Here is a 20,437-nt window from a genome sequence, read left to right as displayed (position 1 = left end):
TTTCACTCCACTCATTACTTATAGACTTCTATCATATCTCCCTTCAGCTGTCTCTTCTCCAAGCTGAAGAGTCCTAACCTCTTTAGCCTTTTTTTCATAGGGGAATTGTTCCATCCCCTTTGTCATTTTGGCCACCTTCTCCATACCTTTTCTAATTCTGCTTTATCGTTTTTGAGATGTGGGGACCAGAACTGCACACAATATTCAAGATGAGGTCGCACCATGGAGCAATACAGAGATATTATGATATTCTCTGTTTACTCTCTATTCCTTTCCTAATAATCCCTAGCATTCTCTTTGTTTTCTTGGCTGCTGCTGCCCACTGAGCAGAAGATTTCAAAGTATTTTCAACAGTGACACCTAGATCCTTTTCCTGAGTGTGACTCCTAATGTGGAACTTTGCATTATACAGCCATAATTTGGTTTACTCTTACTTAAGTGCATCGCTTTGCATTTATTCACATTAAATTTAATTTTCCATTTGCATGCCCAGTCTCCCAGTTTTTCAAGGTCCTCTGCCAATTTCTCACAATCTTCTTGTGATTTAACAACATTGAATAATTTTGTGTCATTGGCAAATTTGATTATCTCACTTGTTCCCATTTTCAGGTCATTTATAAATATATTAAAAAGCAGTGGTTCCAGAATAGATCCCTGGGAGACTCCACTATTCACCTTTCTCCACTGGGAACATTTTACCTTTTTGCCCTACTCTCTGTTTTCTATCTATTAACCAGTTGGCAATCCACAATAGGACACTGCCTCCTATCTCATGACTTAAATTTCCTATGATATCTCCAATGAGGGACTTTGTCAAATGCTTTTTGGAAATCCAGATACACTATATCAACTAGCTCACCTTTACCCACACGTTTATTTATGCCCTCAAAAAAATGTAGCAAATTTGTGAGGCAAGACTTTCCTTGGCTAAATCCATGTTGGCTTTGACCCATTAAACTATGTCTGTCTATGTGATCAGCAATTTTATTCTTTCTAGCTGTACCAGGCCACGCGTTGCTGTGGCTCAGTCTGGTTAAATGGAAAAGAAAGAAAAGAGAAAGCGTACGTTTCGAATATGTTTAATTTCACAATTCTTGTGGGTATACAATATTTTTTGTTGTTCCATTGTCTGTGCAGATATAGAGAGTGTCTGGTTTGCTGACTCTAGAACACGCAACATATAATTGTCCATGTGAGAAGCAATCCGTGTCTAGATGTAAACCGCATAATTCTAGAAATGAAAAAGAATGAAAAAAGAAAAAACATAAACTATACTCACTAAATGAATGTTATGGTAAACGACACAGCTCAATTCCAATGCAATGTCACACGAAATAATTAAATCAAAATGAAAATAAATCGAAATCTATGAAAATTCAATTTAACAATGCAATCGGAAACATTGAAATGGAATCGTAAAATATTTAGTCCAAGCCATTAAGCCTGTTAAAACGGGCGAGATTTTTGTCCCCTCTCCTCCTACGTCTTTGCTCTGCTCCGCTCCCCCTCCCCCCCAGCACCACAAAGGGCCAGAGGCGGCAGCGGCGGTGGTAGGAGCTGCAGCGGTGGCCGAAGTGGATCTCGCGAGGCGTAATGGTCCTGCCATCCCAACTCCCTCCCCCCTTCCCTGGTGGCGGAGGGACAGGATCAGACCCCTTTCACTCTATCCTTACAGGCCCCAACTCCTTTGCTCTCCCATTCCCCTCTACACTGAACCCCTTCCACTGTAACCTATAAGTGGAGAGCTGGGGGGGGGTAGACAATCTCTCTCTCATACAGCCCCCTACATAGGCTTCCTCTCTCTCTCTCTCTCTCTCTTGCTCATACACTCTCTCTCTGTCCCTCACATATGTATGCCCAATCCCTCTCACACACATACACAATCCCTCACGTAGTCTCCCTTTCTCTCTGGCACTCACACTTGCCTTCAGCGCACATTACCACACTTCTCTCTCACACAGTTAAAACGGGCGGGATTTTTGTGCCCTCCCCACCTAAGTCTTTGCTCTGCACTCACAAGAGCTTGCAAAGTTCCCACGCCAGTTGTGTCTGGGAGAGTGAGGAAAACACTCCGTCCCCCCCTCGCAAAGGGCAGGCGGCAGGCACTGCAACAGATTTGGGACACATTGCCTAGCTTACTTTGCTCTTTCTGGGAGACCTGTGCCTTTAAAAAATCCAATCTGGGGCTTGAGAGGGAGGAGGGAGCAGGGCTCTTGCTTTCACTTTTGTCACGGTGCTTTGCTGGGAGTGGTGGTGGAGCGATGCCCATGTAAACTCTTCCCGTGGTGGCTGAGACCCACGGGCGGGTTGACAGCACTGCCTTCCCCCTCCACCCCCCGCAGTTTCGGGATAGTTACTTGGCTTCTCCTTATCTGCGGGACTCAGGGGGTGGGGGAGGAGGGCGAGCTGTTCTCTGTTCAGCTCTTTGCGCTTTGGCTGCTGCAGGCTGCAGCTGCTTGTGATCTCTTCACAGCCGCTTTCTACTGCATTTGCTCTGCTCCTGCCATCCCAACTCCCTCCCCCCCTTCCCCCGGCGGTGGACGGACTGGCTCGGCGACTCTTCTACCCTTTCCTCCTCCTGTGTGTACCTATCCGGCAGTCCCTACTCCCTCCGCCCTTCCCCAGCAGGAGAGGAATGGGCTGAGCCGTTTCTCGGAGCGGCGACTCATCTGCCCTTTCCTCCTCCACTCTGTGAAACCCAGCACGAGGCGCTCAATGGTCCGCACATACGCGGTAGAGCTGCTCTGTACTGTGCATTTGCGGGCCGTCGGTCAGAGCCCATTTATATTGTAGATAGCATGTGTTGCTTGTACGTCCAACAGATGGCACTGTTTTTCCAAAAAACCATGTTTTTACCTGTCACAGGTGTGACATCTATATAATATAGGTATATAAAAACACGCGCATATTCAAATGCAACGTTGTATGAAAATTTCAAAGCAATCGGTGAAGAACTTTCGGAGATTTAAGATTTTGAACAAACGAACATTTACATTTTTATTTATATAGATGATAGTTTCTACCATTTTGCCTGGCACAGACATCAGACTCACTGCTCTGAGTTTCCTGGATAACCCCTTGATCCCTTTTTAAAAATTAGCTTTACTTTGGCAATCCTCCAGTCTACAGGTACCATAGATGATGTTATTGATAGTTTACAAATTTTCAATAACAGGTCCGCAATTTATTTTCTCAGTTCTTTCAGCACTCTGGGATGTATACCATGCTGTCCAGGTGATTTGCTGCTCTTTTTAGTTTGTCAATTTGCCCTAGTACATCTTCCAGGTTCACTGAGATTTGTTTCAGTTCTTCTGAATCATCACCTTTGAATATCATTTCTTTCATGATCTTCCTCAGTGAATACTGAAGCAAAGAATTCATTTAGTCTCTCTGCTATGGCTTTGTCAACTCTGTGTCCCTGTTACCCCTTGATCATCTAATGGTCCAACTGACTCCCTTGCAGGCTTTTTACCTTGAATGTACCTGAAAAAGTTTTTATTATGAGTTTTTGCTTTCAAGGCAAGCTTCTTTTCAAATTTTCTCTTTGCCTTCCTTAACAATGCTTTGTATCTGACTTGCCAGTGCTTATGCTGTTTCCTGTTTTTTCATTCGGATCCATTTTCCATTTCTTGAAAGATGTTCTTTTAGATATTATAGCCTATCTTACCTCACCTTTTAACCATGCCTTCCAACGTTTCTAATGTGTGGAATATATCTGGTCTGGGCTTCCAAGATGGTATTTTTAAACAACGTCCATGCATAAGCTAAACTCTTCATCTTTGCAGTTTCTCCATTTTGTTTTTCCTAACCATTTTCTACTCCCCTCTATCATCTGATCCAACAACACAGATCTAGTCTGCCATCAGGGACGTATTAGAGAGAGTACTTACATATAATCTTATTAACAACTTAAGAAAAATCATCTTTCTGCTCGTAGAATTCAATTTTTATTGACCATTGCAGAGATCACTCTTACTTCTAACATCTTCAGTTATAACGATCAGTTATATTTACAGGTTAAGGGGATCCCTATGGGATCCCCTATGGCACCTAGTGTAGCTTGTCTATATGTTTCCCACTTTGAACAGAGATATATATACTCTTCTGTATGGTTTTCAAAGGTTTTGTGTTGGAAGCGATATATTGATGATTTATTTTTTGTATGGTGTGGCTCAGGAGATGAACTTAATCAATTTTTAGTGATTTTGAATTCAAGTGATGTTCATTTAAAATGTACCACTTCTATACATCCTAATACAGTCAATTTTCTAGATACACAAGTCTTTAATCATGAGGGGAAATTGGTTACCACGGTATATAGAAAAAAGACAGACAAAAATACCTTATTACATTATGAGAGTTTCCATCCTAAAAGACTAAAAAACAACATCCCCGTGGGACAATTTTTACGCTATAGGCATTTATGCAGCTCTACACTGGATTTCAAGATCCAAGCTCAAAAATTGTGGGATAGATTTAGAGCCCGGGGGTACTCTAATTCTTGCATAAAGAAGGCATACAAAAGAGCTCTGTATGCGAATAGAGAGAATCTTTTTTTACCTAGTAATAAAGAGTGTCCATCGAGAGTCATATGTACCATTCCTTTCTCTATGAAAACCTCTGAAATAAAAACTTCGATTTTGAAGTACTGGTATATATTATCTCCGTTGAAGATCTTTGACCAACCTCCCATCTTTGCCATAAAAACGCCAATCCTTACGTGAAAGATTGAAGGGATTTACTCTTAAGGGTATTGAGAGCAATCAAGTTCAGGGTCAGATCGCTTGCGGCTCCTGTTCGGTTTGTCAACATGTTCTCCACTGTCAAAGTTTTCATCCTCCAAACATGAATTATACTTACACGTTACCTGATTTATTTTCATGTGAAAGTATTGGGGTTGTGTATATTATTCAATGCCCATGTGGCTTAATATATGTGGGACAAACGTGCAGACCAGTGAGAACTCGTATTGTAGAGCATCGCAGCAGTATTAAGGCTTTAAAAGAACACGCGCCTCTGGTGGATCCCTGGAGGGAGGTTAATCATTCTTGGAAGGATATCAGATTTTTTGTTATTAAAAAAATCTGTTTGAAAAATGGTGGAGATTTATCCGCTGCTTTGTGGCGTGCAGAACAAAGCTTTATTTTTAAATGGAACACCACAATTCCACATGGTCTTAACGGACCGGTTGAATGGAATGCCTTTCTGTGAGTAGTTTTTTGAGTTTGGCTTTAAAGGTATGGATAGCGCGGGTCAGCTGATTGTCGGGCATACATATATAGGAAGGGGATATGCACGTACATTACGCTCTTTTTCAAACATGAAGTAGACGTCATTTCCGGGTAGGTGTTCGTTGAAGGATCGCGTTGGTGAGTAGCTGTATACTCGCTAGTTTACCGGGTTTGATTATTTGATATTGTGTTTCAGATGATGAATCTTTTTTGAGAACGGATGTGTCATGAAATATTCTAAATTGAACGCAGAATTATGCCTCTGAAGGATTTTTGAAGGTATTGTATTCTTTGATAGTGAATGTGGGAATGTGGGAATGTCTGTTTATTGAGAAAAAGATCTGACCAATTAGACATTTTTTGTTATAGATGGTGAACTCTCCTTTGGGTCTTGGCATGAATAATCGAGATTGATTATGTGAGAAAATCGCTGAAGAGCTCTGAAGGTATCTTGGGTTGTTTCAATTTTGGATTTTGGATTCTGAGTTGTAATGACTTGTAGAATTTAATATTAGTGTGATGTAATGGGGTTGTGACCAGGATTCTGAGTATATAGGTAGGAAAGAAGTAGAAACCTTTGGTTTTTGCATGTTAATTAGGTACCTGTCCATAGATGAGATGATGATTATCATGTATTTTTATTAATCTTTATTTAGATATTTGAAGATGATGTAGTCCCTGTTGGGACACTATATGAATAATGGTGATTGATCTGTTTGAAGGCGTTTTGAGAGTTGATGATGTTCATAAAGACACCTGTTGAAAAGCATTAGGAGAATATTTTCGGGAACATGTGTTGGTTGCTTTTCAATGTTTAAGTCCATCCCTGAAGAAGCCTTTGAGATAAATCTGGCGAAACGAAGATCTTTGTTGGACTTTTTGGACTAACATCAGTCTGTTTTATAATATTAGCACTTTATATAATATCAGCACTTTACATAAATTGTCAAGCATTGAAAAAGTTTGAATATTTACACTGTATGATTACATTATTATATACATTGTATACAGTATACTTCATGTTTATTGATGAACATTGATTTTATATGGGTGTGTATGTATGATGGATGAGTGTGTTAGATAGATTTTAATTTTAGATAGGGTATTGATGTATATGAATAAACTAATTTATTTGTTGAATAGGTCCTCTTCTTGTGTTTTGTATCACTGTGACGAAGAGGTTGTTTGTTTACTCTCTTTTGACCCTTGTGTGATAATATCAACAGAATGACTGGCATCTTTCATGTCATTCTGCCTTGCTGCTACACCTTGGGGGTCTTTGCGCCACTCAGCATTACTGCTATGCCCAGACTTTACACCTTGGATTTCTTTCTGCCACTGTGACTTGTTGTCATTCCCCAGACATTACACCTTGAGTTCTTCTTGCCAGTCTGGGTGGCTGCTTTACACCTCTCAGGATATTTGGTGTCTTGATGCCATTTTTTCTGCTTCATTTCCCTTTCATGGTGCCTTAGGATACTGATGCCAGTTTTGTTGCCAGTTTGCCTCTCTTGTTGCCATCAAGGGTTCATGTCACTATTTCTGGTGCCCTCTTTTGGGTCCTTGGGGTGTTCTTCCCACACTAGCTTTCTTCTTTGCTGATGCCTTTGAGATCTCCTGCCACTGCTGGTACCACTTTGCCCCCTTATGGAGCCTTAGGTTATTTATGCCATTTCTGGTGCCTCTTTGTCATTGTTTAGGTAGCTTGGAGTTCTTTCTCCATTCTGTTGATTTTTTCCCAAAAGTTCCACGAGATTCCATTTCTGGATGCGCACACACAGGTATTAAAATCTACCCCATTAAGGGCCAGATTTTTAAAATCTGGCCCTTAATGGGCCACAACCAGCACAACCAAAAGTACGCTGGATTTTAAAAGATATGCGCATAGCCGCGCATATCTTTTAAAATCCGGGTTAGCGTGTGCAAGGCTGTGCAAAATCGGCAGCCTGCGAGCCATGCAGCCTGCCTCCGTTCCCTTCGAGGCCGCTCCGAAATCAGAGCGGCCTCGGAGGGAACTTTCCTTCCGCCTCCCCCCACCTTCCCCTCCCTTCCCCTATCTAACCCACCCCCCAGCCCTATCTAAATCCCCCCTACCTTTGTTGTATAAGTTACGCCTGCCCGCCATCCCCCGGCACAGGCCACAGTGCTGGAGAACTCGGGACCGCTCCCCAGCCCACCCCCGAACCTTCACCACGCCCCTGGACCCACCCCGAACCGCCACCTGACCCCGGACATGCCCCCGGATACCCCCCGGACTGCTGACACGCCCCGAACATGCCCCTGCCGCCCCTTTTATGAAGCCCCGGGACTTATGCGCGTCCCAGGGCTTTGAGTGCATTGGTGACCTATGCAAAATAGGCACGCTGGTGCGCAAGTGCCCTGCACGCGTAAATACGGCAGGATTTACGCGCACAGGGCTTTTAAAATCTACCCCTAAGAATTGTCAAACTGAGTCAGACTAAACGTCCATCAAGCTCAGCATTGGGTTTCCAACAGTGTCCAATCCCAGGTCACAAGTACCTGGTAGGATCCCAAAAAATAGGTCCAAGACTTCTTGCTCATAACTGGGGTAAACAGTGGCTTTCCTGGTTGCGCGGCTAATAGTGGTTTATGGACTTTTCCTTCATGAATTTGTCCAAACCATTTTTAAATCCTGTATAGTAACTGCTTTCACCACATCCATTGGAAACAAATTCCACAGTTTAATTGTACACTGAGTAAAACAATACTTTCTCTGATATGTTTTAAAAGTGCTACTCATTAGTTTCATGGAATGTCCCCTAGTCCTAGTACTAAGGCACAAGGTAAATAACTGATTCCTATGTACCCATTCCACACCATTCATGATTTTATATACCTTTATCATATCTCCTCTCAATTGCATTTTCTCTCGGCTGAAGAGCCCTAGCCTGTTAAGTCTTTTCTCATAGGTGAGCCATTCCATCCCCTTTATCATTTTGGTTGCCCTTCTTTGCAACTTTTCTAGTTCTGCTATATTCTTTTTGAGATAGGGTGACCAGAAGGGCAGACAATACTTATGGAGCAGTCTTATTATGGATAAGTATGATATCTTTCATTTTATTTTCTGTTCCTTTCTTTATAATACCTAACATTCTACTTGTTTTATTGACCACTGCTGCACACTGAGCTGCGGATTTGAAGGTATTGCCCACCATGACTTCAAGATCCTTTTCTGGAGGGGGGGGGGGGGATACCTAATACGGACCCTAACATCATGCACTATAGTTTGAATTATTCTTCCCTACATGCATCACTTTGTACTTATCACATTAAATTTCATCTGATATTAGATGCCCAAACCTCCAGTCTTGCACTTTTGCACACCATTGGCTAGCGATTTAACAGCTTTGAACAATTTTGTGTCATCTGCAAATCTGATCACCTCACTCATTGTTCCCCTTTCCAGATCATTTATAAATATATTAAAAAATCACCAGTCCTCTAGTACAGATCCCTGGGACACTCTACTATTTACCTTTCTCCACTGAAAGAAATGACTATTCAGTCCTACTCTCTGTTTCCTATCTTTTAACTAGTTACCAATCCACAATAAGAGATTGTCTCTTATCCCATGATTTTAATTTCCCGATGAGCCTCTCATGAGATACTTTGTCAAATACTTTTTTGAAACTCCAGGTACACTGTATCAGCTGACTCACTCTTGTCAACATGCTTTTTAACGCTTTCAAAATAATGTGACAGATTTGTAAGACAAGACTTCCCTTTGCTAAATTCATGTTAGCTCTGTCCCATTAACCTATGACTATTCAGATGGCCAGAATAGTTTCTACTATTTTTCCTAGTACTGACATCAAGCTCAACAGTCTATAGTTTTCCAAATTCCCCCTTGGATGCTTTCTAAAAATAGGCATTATATTGGCCACCCTCCAATCCTCAGGTACCATAACTGATTTGAATGAGAAGTTGGAGATTACAAGTAATTAGCCTGCAATTTCATGTTTTAGTGCTTTCAGAATTCTGTGGTGTATACCATTTAGATCCAGTAATTTGTTACTCCTTAATTTGTCAATTTTCTCTATTATATCTTCCTGGTTCACTGTGATTTGCTTTAGTTCCTCTGAATCATCGCACTCAAAGAATGCATCTGGTGTATCTCTCTGAAACCATCTTCAGTAAAGACCTAAGCAAAGAATACATTATTTTTCTGTCTCTAATTGTACCATTTAATCTTAGGGTTTCTAGACAACCTCTAGTGCTTGCCAGGGGCACACAAGCAGCAGTGACTTTCAGGGGGTGCTGCTGCCTGCAGCACTACAAGGGATCACTCCCCCTGTCCATGGAGGGCACTGATCTTGATGCTTGCAAAGGCTGCCATGGGCACTAACGCCAGCCCAGAAATAGCATAGCCAGTACTGACTGTTTGGCAGGGCGTGAAGTTAAAATGAGTGGGTACTAAGCATGCAGGGACCCAGGGCAGAAATCTGGAAAGAGACCTCTGATCTTGGGTGCCCTCTTTCACTGGGACTTCTCCCTCTTCTTTCCATGGCCACTTCTTGAGTCCTCTTGCTCCTAATTGTTGCGGTCCCGGTCGCTAGTCGCTAGCCTAGCAACTGGGTCCTTACTTGCTTTTCCCCGCTCTAAGCCGCTTCGGGTCCCGGCGTGTCCCGGGCCTGCCAGGCCACACTGCAGCGGCGTCTCCACGAGGGAGACACTGCCGAGGCCCGATACTAGCTCCGCCCCTCCTGGGGCATGTACGGGCGTGAAGAGGGACCTTTTAAAGGTCCAGCACCCGGAAGCGGTGGACAGCCCCCTGAATGACGTCTGCCTACAGAGAATCGCCTTGCAACAAGGTTCCTCTGCTTGAGAGTCTCGTTGCGTCTGCTGTTCCTGGTTCCGCTCCTGTTGATCCTGGTTCCACTCCTGTTGTTCCTGGTTCCGCTCCTGCTGTTTCTGTGCCAGCTTCGGTTGTTCCTGATCCAGCTACCCTTGGTTAGTTCTTCTGGCTCCTGACTCTGGCTTGCTTCCAACTCTTTGTGCCTGCCGCCCGCCTCGACTTCTGAACCGTCTTTGCATCTCTTCTCTCTGCTATCTCCTAAGTCCCAGCGGTCCGAATCCTCACGGGCTCCTCCTGGGGGATCTTGGATCTCCAGGGTGAAGATTCCTTCTTCACTGCCAGTTTCACTGATGTCACCTAAGTCCCAGTGGTCTGGATCCTCACAGGCTCCTCCTGGGGGGATCTCGGATCTCCAGGGTGAAGATTCCTTCTTCACTGCCAGTCACTGCCAGTCACCTAAGTCCCAGTGGTCCGAATCCTCACGGGCTCCTCCTGGGGGGATCTCGGATCTCCAGGGTGAAGACTTTACCTGCGCCTCTGCCGTGGTTCCGCCTCCCGGCCTACCTTCTTCAGCGGAGCCTCCTGTTCCACCAGGCCGGCCCAAGGGTCCACCGTCCTGTCCACAACACCTATGCCCCCAGAACCCATGAATCCTTTCCCTCCACCCACTCCCAGTGCTTCCCCACCTCCATGTTCCTTTTCTCTTCTATTCCGTCTCCCTTGGATACTCTTCCTCTTAGACCCCCCCATAACCCTTTCTTGGCCCTTTTCCCGCCTCTCCTCACCATATTCAGGAAATTAAAAAGTCATGGGATAAGAGACAATGTCCTATTGTGGATTGGTAACTGGTAAAAAAAATAGGAAATAGAGAGTAAGTCAGTTTTCCTAATGAAGAAAGTTAAATAGCGGAGTGTCTTAGGAATCTGTACTGGACCAGTGCAGTTTAACGTTTTCATAAATTATCTGGAAAAGGGAGCAACAAACGAGTTTGTCAAACTGGCAGATGACCCAAAATTATTCAAAGTTGTTAAAACACAAGCAGATTGTGAGGAACTGCAGAAGAAGCTTGTGAGACCCGTGGACTAAGCATCTAAATGGCAGACTCAATTCAATGTGGACAAATGCAAAGTGATGCACAAAGGGAAAATAATCCTAATTGTAGGGATGCAATGCTGGGTTGAGTATTAGGAGCCAGTACCCAAGAAAAAGATCTTGGAGTCAATGTGGATGGCTCTTTAGTTTAGAAAAGAGGCTTTTAAAATCATGAGTGGCACTGAACAGATAAATAGGCAATGATTATATACTCTTTTAGATAACTTCATGGGATTAAATGGAAAAAGGTAAACAGTGGAGTGCCTCAGGGATCTGTATTTGGACCGCTGCTTTTCAATATATATATAAATGATCTGGAAAGGTGTATGAGTGACGTGATCATATTTGTGGATGACACAAAATTGTGCAGAATAGTTAAATCTCAAGCAGATTGTGATAACTTGTAGGAGGACATTGCAAAACTGGAAGATCGGGCTTCCAAATAGCAGATGAAATTTAATGTGGACAAGTGCAAATTGATGAATATAGGGAAAAATAACCCTTGCTGAAGTTACACAATGTTAGGTTACCACCCAGGAAAGAGATATAGGCGTTATAGTGGATAATACTTTGAAATCATCTCCTCAGTGTACTGTGGCAATCAAAAAACCAAACAGAATGTTAGGAATAATTAGGAAGGGAATGGCAAATAAAACAATGGATGTCATAATGCCTCTGTATCGCTCCATCGCATTTTGAATACTGTGTGCAATTCTGGTCACAGCATCTCAAAAAAGAAATAGTTGCACTGGAGAAAGTGCAGAGAAGGGTGACCAAAATGATAAGCGGCATAGAACGGCTGCCCTATGAGGAAAGGCTAAGGAAATTAGGGCTGTTCAGTTTGGAGAAGAGACAATTGAGGGGGAATATGATAGAGATCTACAAAATCATTAAAGGACTTCAACAGGTTAATGTAAATCAGTGATTTACTCTCTCAGATAAAAGAAGGACTAGGGGGCACTCCATGAAGTTAGCAAGCAGATCATTTAAAACAAATTGAAGAAAATTCATCTTCACTCACAAGCTAATTTTGAAAGGGCTGCCGGCGTAAAAAGCAGGGGTTACACGCATGGCTGGGCCTTATGCTGGCCGCACGCATTTTAGAAATAGCTGGCCACACGTGTAACCCCCGTTACATGCAGAAGTGCCAGGCCCTGAAAAAGGGGCGGGCCAGGGGGCATGGTCTGGGTGGGGTGGGACAGAGTCTGGCTGGGACAGTGGCAATTAGCTACTGTCCCAGGGAAGCGTGTGCCAGCAGCTGGCTGGCGCGTGGAAAATACATCTGCACTGGAGAAGCAGTAAGTAGTAAAATAAAAAAATTTGGGGTAGCTAGGTAGCAGTTAGGGGTCGGGGTGGAGAGGGGAAAGGGGAAAGGGAAGGAAGGATAGGCAGAGGGGCAGGGAAGTTACCTCCCAGTCCATTCCTTAATTGGAGTGGACTTGGAGAGAACTGGAAAAAAGGCTGAGCGCATCGCCGCGTGCAATTTGAAAATTCCCCCCTGTGCGCACGAGTCACAGTCCGCCCGCACATGTGCGCGCGGATGTTAAAATCCAGCACACATGTGCACGCAGACATCGGATTTTATAACATGTGTGTGCTGGCGCCCATGTTATAAAATTGGTGTGTTCATGTTCGCACGCCGGGAACCGCGTGCACAGTTTTGAAAATTGACCCCACAGTGCATTATTAAGCTCTGGAATTCATTGCCAGAGGATGTGGTCACAGCAGTTAGTGTAACTGGGTTAAAAAAGGAAAAATTCATGAACTGCTATTAATTAATAAGCAATAGTAGCTTGAAATGTATTTAATGTTGGGGTACTTGCCACGTTCTTGTGACTTGGGTTGGCCACTGTTGGAAACAGGATGTTGGACTTGATGGACCCTTGGTCTGACCCAGTATGGTATATCTTATGTTCTTAAACTGTTGAATTTGTTGCTAGAGGTTCTGGTCAAGGCACCTAACATAGCTGGGTTTACTAAGGGTTTGGATATGTTTCTGGAGGAAAAGTCTGTAAACCATTATTAGCTAAGTAGCGGGCCGATACAGTAAGGGGCGGTAGAAAGAGGTGCGTTAGTGCCCGGCGCACCCGCATTTGCCGCACGCACAGTTCGGATCACCTACCGCTCGATATTGTATTTAAATGGCATGCAAATGCAAGCCGCGTCCAAAGCGCATCCAACGCGCGTCCATGAAGCGCAATCCATTTTACTGTATAGGCGCTAAACAGCGCCTATACAGTATCCTGGGTGCACTGGTACCTGTCATTTCATATGTCATTTCAAATGATGTTTGAAATGATAGGTACCAGGAAGTGGATGGCTCTCTTACAGTCCCAAACCAACCCAATCCAAGCCGCAGCAGAGAGAGACGACATTTAGCCGCCCAGTCCCAAACCAACCCAATCCACAGAAAAAAAATGCTTCTCGCACTTAGCCGCCCAGTCCCAAACCAAACCAACCCAATCCAAGCCCCAGCAGAGAGAGACGAAATTTCACAGTCCCAAACTTTCCCCCAGCCCCCGCTCACCTGCCCTGGCCGCGGCCACGCAAGCCCCCAGCAGCAACAGTAGAAGGGCGTCGAGAAAGAGCGGCTTCAGCAGCCCCGCCGGCGAAGATGAATATGTGCACACCTGTAGGTCCAATATGGACGCTCAAGGCAGCGAAGGCGCATGTGCACATGCCGTGACCGGCTGGACGTCGGAGGTCATGGCGTGTGCGCATGCACCTTTGCTGCCTTGAGCGCCCATATTGGACCTACAGGCGTGCACGTATTCATCTTCGCCGGCGGGGCCGCTGAAGCCGCTCTCTCTCGCCGCCCTTCTACTTCTACTGCTGCTGCTGGGGGCTTGCGTGGCCGCGGCCAGGGCAGGTGAGTGGGGGCTGGGGGAAAGTTTGGGACTGTGAAATTTCATCTCTCTCTGCTTGGGATTGGATTGGGTTGGTTTGGTTTGGGACTGGGCGGCTAAGTGTGAGAAGCATCTTTTTTATCTGTGGATTGGGTTAGTTTGGGATTGGGCGGCTAAATGTCGTCTCTCTCTGCTGGGGCTTGGATTGGGTTGGTTTGGTTTGGGACTGGGCGGCTAAGTGCGAGAAGCATTTCTTTTTCTGTGGATTGGGTTGGTTTGGGACTGGGCGGCTAAGTGCGAGAAGCATTTTTTTTTCTGTGGATTGGGTTGGTTTGGGACTGGGCGGCTAAGTGCGAGAAGCATTTCTTTTTCTGTGGATTGGGTTGGTTTGGGACTGGGCGGCTAAGTGCGAGAAGCATTTTTTTTTCTGTGGATTGGGTTGGTTTGGGACTGGGCGGCTTTTGGTGGTAGAATCAGATAATTACATTCTTGTGAATACAGACAGTGCAATGGAATGTATGGGATCATGCTGAGCCTTAAATACCAAGGTTAAAGCTTTAAATTGAATATGCTGAGCAACCAGTGAACCACACTAACGCAAGGGTCAGGGTAGGCGGTAAATTAGTAGGTTAAAGACGCGGCAAGATTGCAGGTTAAAAAGGCGATAGTCGGGGCACACTTTACTGTATGGGAGGGAATAGCTAATCGGATCGTTTACATACATATACATGCCTCGGGCGGAAAGGGATACGCGTCGAGTTAAAGAAGCGGAAAGGATCGGTAAAAACAGATAGTGAATCGCGGGTTAGACTTACGCGCGAAATTGTGAGTACACAGCGGGTTAGAAACGGGGTAACTGCGGCCGCGCTTTACTGTATCGGCCTGTAGATTTGGGAAAGCTACCACTTACCTTTGGGAGTCAACAAGAAGTTGGATCTACTCTTACATCAAAAGGATAAGTTTGAAACAACTTCATGCGGTGACATATATGTGCGTATATTGCCACGTGATGATCTGTGCTAGTATTTTATAATCTGTGCATATCATATACATATGTATTAAAAAATATGTGTATCTTTACTCTGCGACATACACATATGTATGCTTACATGTGAAACATGTAATGCATTGAAAGTGAGTATTCAATGCATTGAACGTACATACTTTTCTTACTTATTTAAAAAAATAATAGATATATTTTTGCACATAAAGGGCCGGATTTTAAAAAGGTTACGCGCATAAGTTATGCGCGTAACCCTTTTAAAAGCCCCCTGCGCGCCGAGCCTATTTTGCATATTTTCGGCGGCATGCGCAAGCCCCGGGACGCGCGTAAGTCCTGGGCCTTCGCATGGGGGTGTGTCGGGGGCATGCCGGGTGGGAGGCGTGAATTTCGGGGCGGGAGGCATGTCGGGGACGTGACGCTGGCCCGGGGGCGTGGTCGAGGCCTCCGGACCAGCCCCCAGGTAGGGTGATGGCGTGCCAGCAGCCCGCTGGCGCGTGCAGTGTTGCACCTGCTTCGGGCAGGCGTAACTCTGCCGACAACAGTAGGGGGGGGGGGGTTTAGATAGGGCCGGTGGGGGTGGGTTAGGTAGGGGAAGGTGCGGGGGGTGGAGAGAAAGTTCCCTCCAAGGCCGCTCCGATTTCGGAGCGGCTTCGGAGGGAACGGGCAGCGCGCGTAGGGCTCGGGGCGCGCAAGGTGCACAAATGTGCACCCCCTTGCGTGCGCCGACTCCGGATTTTATAAGATACGCGTGGCTACGTGCGTATCTTATAAATACGTGCCTGGTGCGCGAACAAAAGTACGTGCACGCGTAAGTTTATAAAATCTATCCCAAAATATATAAAGTAGGACTTGCATAAAACTCGATTTACAGATGTAAATCAGCATATTTTAAAAGATGCACATGCAAGTGAAGTTAATCAGTTTACTAATTACTCCACCAATTCGCCCAATCCTTTTCTAGATCTTATTTATTTAACTAATTTATTTAATTGATGCCTGGTGACGATCTCTAGGTGACTTAGAATACAAACATTGATAATATATAAAAGCAACAATACACAAATAATCAGATAAGACAAATATTAAAATAATAAAATTAAATTAAACACAGATCAGACACAGCAAAAAAATCACCAGCAAGCATAAAAATAAAAAATATTTTTATTCAGGAATAGGCTGCTGGAATACAAAAATCTTTTTGACATGGTTTAAAGTTTCATTGAGACTCTGCTATTTTTTCAACTTGAACTTCCCCCAGCTCACCCAGACCTCCCACCCAGCCAGTAATATACAATAAACACCTTTAATATCACTTATGGAAGATAATTAGAAAGTGTAAAATTATGCAAGTAAATTGCCAAAAGTATGCATGTTTTTTGTTTTTTTTTAAATAGCAGCTTTCATGAGAACTGTTGGCCCTGTCACAGAAGTCACTGGATGGGTTGGAATTAAGTAGAGACGTTTTTACTCAAGTAATATCTTCCTGTCATTTCTAAAAAGAGATTATGAAGCATTGCTCTCTAGCACAGTAAAAGAACTGTATAGGCTGTTGTAAAAGCTAATCCCATATCTACCTCTAAGAAAAAAAGAGAGGATTCAGGAAACAAGATACAAATGTGTGATGTGTTATTTGTGAGATCAGCTGGAATAGAAAGTGTGTTCCCCCCCCACTGGAAAGTCTTGAAGATTATTCTCCTCACCCCAACAAACAAGAACTCCAGTGCTCATCTTTGTCAAAGTGTCTAATGTCACTAGCAGGCCAGCAAGATGCTTGCTGATACTTTGTGAGGATCAGTGCTCAAAATGAGGGGAGCTCATGGAAGTTTTACTTCTGGTACTGCTTGTTACAGAATATTACTGGCAGTCACAAGAAAAACAAGCTGTAGGAGTAAATAATGGGAGAAAAACACTACAACTTGTAAAAGGAAGAAAATATAGGGGGGAAGGAGGAGTAATCATTTGAGATTTTTTTAGTTGTTGTTGCTCCTCAAATGTAATCTCTCACTTTAGCTTCCTGGGCTCTTCTTTTTGGAACATTTAAATTCTGCGTGCTTAGAAAAAAATTCCATTAACTTCACTTTTTTTGTTCACGGTCTGAGACTTGGCAAGTGTCATTCATGTTTGAGAAAATGTTCTGCTGGTGAAGAAAAACAATCAAATTTAAAAAGAGCCTCGGGTCCCAAACGTTAAATCAAATTTAATCAAAGTTCAATCAAATTTGTGATATTTGAAGAAAAATAATCAACAGGAAATGCTAAGTCAGGAAGGACTAAGGAACGTCATCCTCCTATGGAAGAGGTAAAACAGGTTTTTTTAATTACATAAGGCCTGATTTTAAAACAACCCCCTGCGTGTAAAAAACGGGGGTTACGCGCGTGGCCGGGCCTTGCGTGCGCTGCACGCATTTTAGAAGAGGCACGGCCGCACATGTAACCCCTGTTACACTCACAAGAGCCAGGCTTCTATGAAGGGGAGGTCCCGGGGGTGGGGCGGAGCTGGAGGCCACCAGTACAGTGGCCATATGCAGCTGTGCCTGGGGATCGCGCACCAACAGGCTGCCGGCGCGCACAACTTACGCCAGCTCAGGAGCTGGCATGAGTTCTGAAATAAAAAAAAGAAGCAAAGGAAGAGCCTTCAAAGGGGTTGGGGAAAAGGGAGGAAAGTTCCCTCCCAGTCCACTCCTTAATTGGCGGAGGCCCGATCTCGTCGCCATGAGTAAACTAGGGAAATCTACCCCCCCCCCCTGCGCACGCTGGGTAGCGCGCACATGGACTCGTGTGCATATTTTTAAAAAATCTACCCGTTATTTTTTATTACGTCTTCAACAACATACATCAAGAACAATCTTGAATAGGCAATCCAGTAAACAACTAATGGAGTTAACACAATTATACAAAAAGAAAAAGAAGACAATATCCATAGCCCATTATTTACAGGTGCAAGAATATAGAAAATCAAAGGAGGTTGATATCAATGTAAAAAACAAAAAAGGAAAATTATCAATCAGGAGCATTACCTTCTCAAAGAGTAACAACCCTAGCAAGATTAAAAAAAAAGAAATCTCTCTATGCACTCAGGTCTCAGTTTTCGTACGATCTAATAAACAACGCAGCTGAGAAGGTTCAGTAAAGTCCCATTCAGCTTCAGTAAATTTTAGTAAACATTTACGAGGACATTTTACAACAAAAGAGGCACCAATAGGTTGGGCCTTATCATGCATGGCAATAACCCTTTCCCTCTAGCCTTGTGTAACCTTAAACAGGTCTGGAAAGACTCAAATCTTTTGACCCAGAAATACAATATTTATGTTTACAAAAGAACAGATGCAAGATGCTATCTCTGTCCTGAGGGAATAAAAAGACACCAATAAGATAACTCTTCTATCATCTTCTACAACTGAGTCTTCCAAACGCTTTGTAAGTTCCAAGCTGTCTGCTGACAGGTTCCCAGCAGGGATCTCTAACGTTCCTCTTTCCTTCCAGGTGTAAGAAGAAATGTTTTGCTAATAGGAGGCATAGAGTCCTACTGAATCCCCAAAATTTCACCAAGTGTCTAAAAGATACAGTTAATGGTGGGGAAATAGATTTATTTAAAAAATATTTCACAATTATCAGTTAATATGACTTTGACAGAGGTCCGATATAAATTTATTTCACAATTTTATTTTTCCCTCGGCTCTCTGATTCTGATCAGTGTATTAAGTTTGCCCAGAATGTAGGCACCTTGAGGCACCTGTTCTGGTCCTGCCATGTTGGTCAGTCATTCTGGTGGAACATTCAGATATATGTGAGTTCCATTTTGGGTTTTACAATCCCACTGACTCCAGAAGCCTTTCTTTTTGATGACACTTCCTGCCTAGAGAAAGGGATTATATTTCAGAAATTGTGGCTAAGGAGAGCTTGGCTTGTGGCCAAGTGCTCCATTTTACAACACTAGAGATTTCCGGATTCCACCCCTACCCCATGGTTAACGTGGAGGAATGCTCTACCCTACCTAATGATTATGGAATACTATGCATGTACATTTGGGAATTACAGGAAAAATAAACACTTATATTTTTTCATTGCCCCATAGGGCCTGTAGTCAGATTTTGAATAATTTATGGCTTGAAAGATAATCTCTTTGTTTTGTTCTTTTTATCTTTCATCTATGATTTATGTTCTTTGAATTTTGTGAGGTTTTGATAAACTTCATTGCCCATTCTTTATGGATCTGTTTATGGGGGGGAGGGAGGTGTAAAGGTAGGTTGGAGGAGAATACTGTGCACTCCTTTAACTGTATTTCACATTTTTGGACTCACCATTGAATGAGTACATATTTTCTTTGTTCTAGGAGACTGCTTTTGGGTTGTTGTTTTTTTTTCTGATATTGCTTACGTTCAATGGTTTACTACACATTGAGTCTTAGGGGGGAAGGGGGAATATTATAAGGAAAACTGGAACTGTTTTGGTTGACTTACATAAGGAACAAATGCATGCTGGGTGTTTGCATTTTTACTGCATTTTTAAGCATTGAACATTTTACTAAATATAAAGTTTAATACATAAAAATATCTCAAGGAGAACTTAAAGGAATTTTAGGGAAATTCAGCAATCTCAGATTTAAGGCTCTAGCTTTGTTCTTCAGGTTCTATAATTTTTTATGAACAATTGTCATTCTTTGAATAATTCCCAGATGAACTGCAGATAAGTGAGAGAACTGATACTCAAAGAGTTCCACTTCTCTTACTTATCACGCTCTTCTAAGATAACAGCCTATGACTGAATCTTAGTAAGAACATCCGTTGAAAAATTAACCAATGTGGAAATTGATTTCTCCAGTGAAACCAGTACTAACCAGATAGAGTCTAAAGTAGTACTTTAACATTAGCCAGTGCTGTTCCAACATCCAAAACTGTTGTGATTCCCTCCTCTTCCATCACGGGTGTTCTCTCCTCCCTCTGTGGGGGTGAATATAGGCTGTCCCCTTCTCCTGCCAAGTTCTTCATACTTGGCTCAAAGACTGCGCTCCTGCTCCTCCTGCAACGTCAGGCACAACCTCGAGTTCCATGGCTGCAGCTCCCATTGGTGCCATCGCTACCCGGCGATAGGACTACTTGCTCATTAACCACAGACCTTTGCCTCGGTGCTGGTAGAATGGTTCCCTCGCCTGGACTCAATGAAACCTCCAATTCAAGCTGGTGAACTGCCCCTAAATTCTGCCCAGCAATCAGATCTAAGGGCGAGGTAGTGAAAGGTAAGAAACGTAAGTGTTCCAACATAATCGACTGTCACGGAAGACTTTCTAGTGAAGAGCTGGAAGGACTCCTCCTCACTTTCCCCTTCCTTTTAACCATCTAAGGACAAAAAAGAAAAAAAAGACAGAAATTAAAAACAGCAATCGTCAAGGGTGCACACCCAGCAACTTGTGTTAAGCTGACATTTTGGATCATATCATGAAATTGTTCTTG

This window comes from Rhinatrema bivittatum, chromosome 8 (genome assembly GCF_901001135.1).
Source record: "Rhinatrema bivittatum chromosome 8, aRhiBiv1.1, whole genome shotgun sequence".
Taxonomy (NCBI): domain Eukaryota; kingdom Metazoa; phylum Chordata; class Amphibia; order Gymnophiona; family Rhinatrematidae; genus Rhinatrema; species Rhinatrema bivittatum.
The sequence above is the reverse complement of the archived record's forward strand: the minus strand, read 5'-3'. Positions refer to the sequence as shown.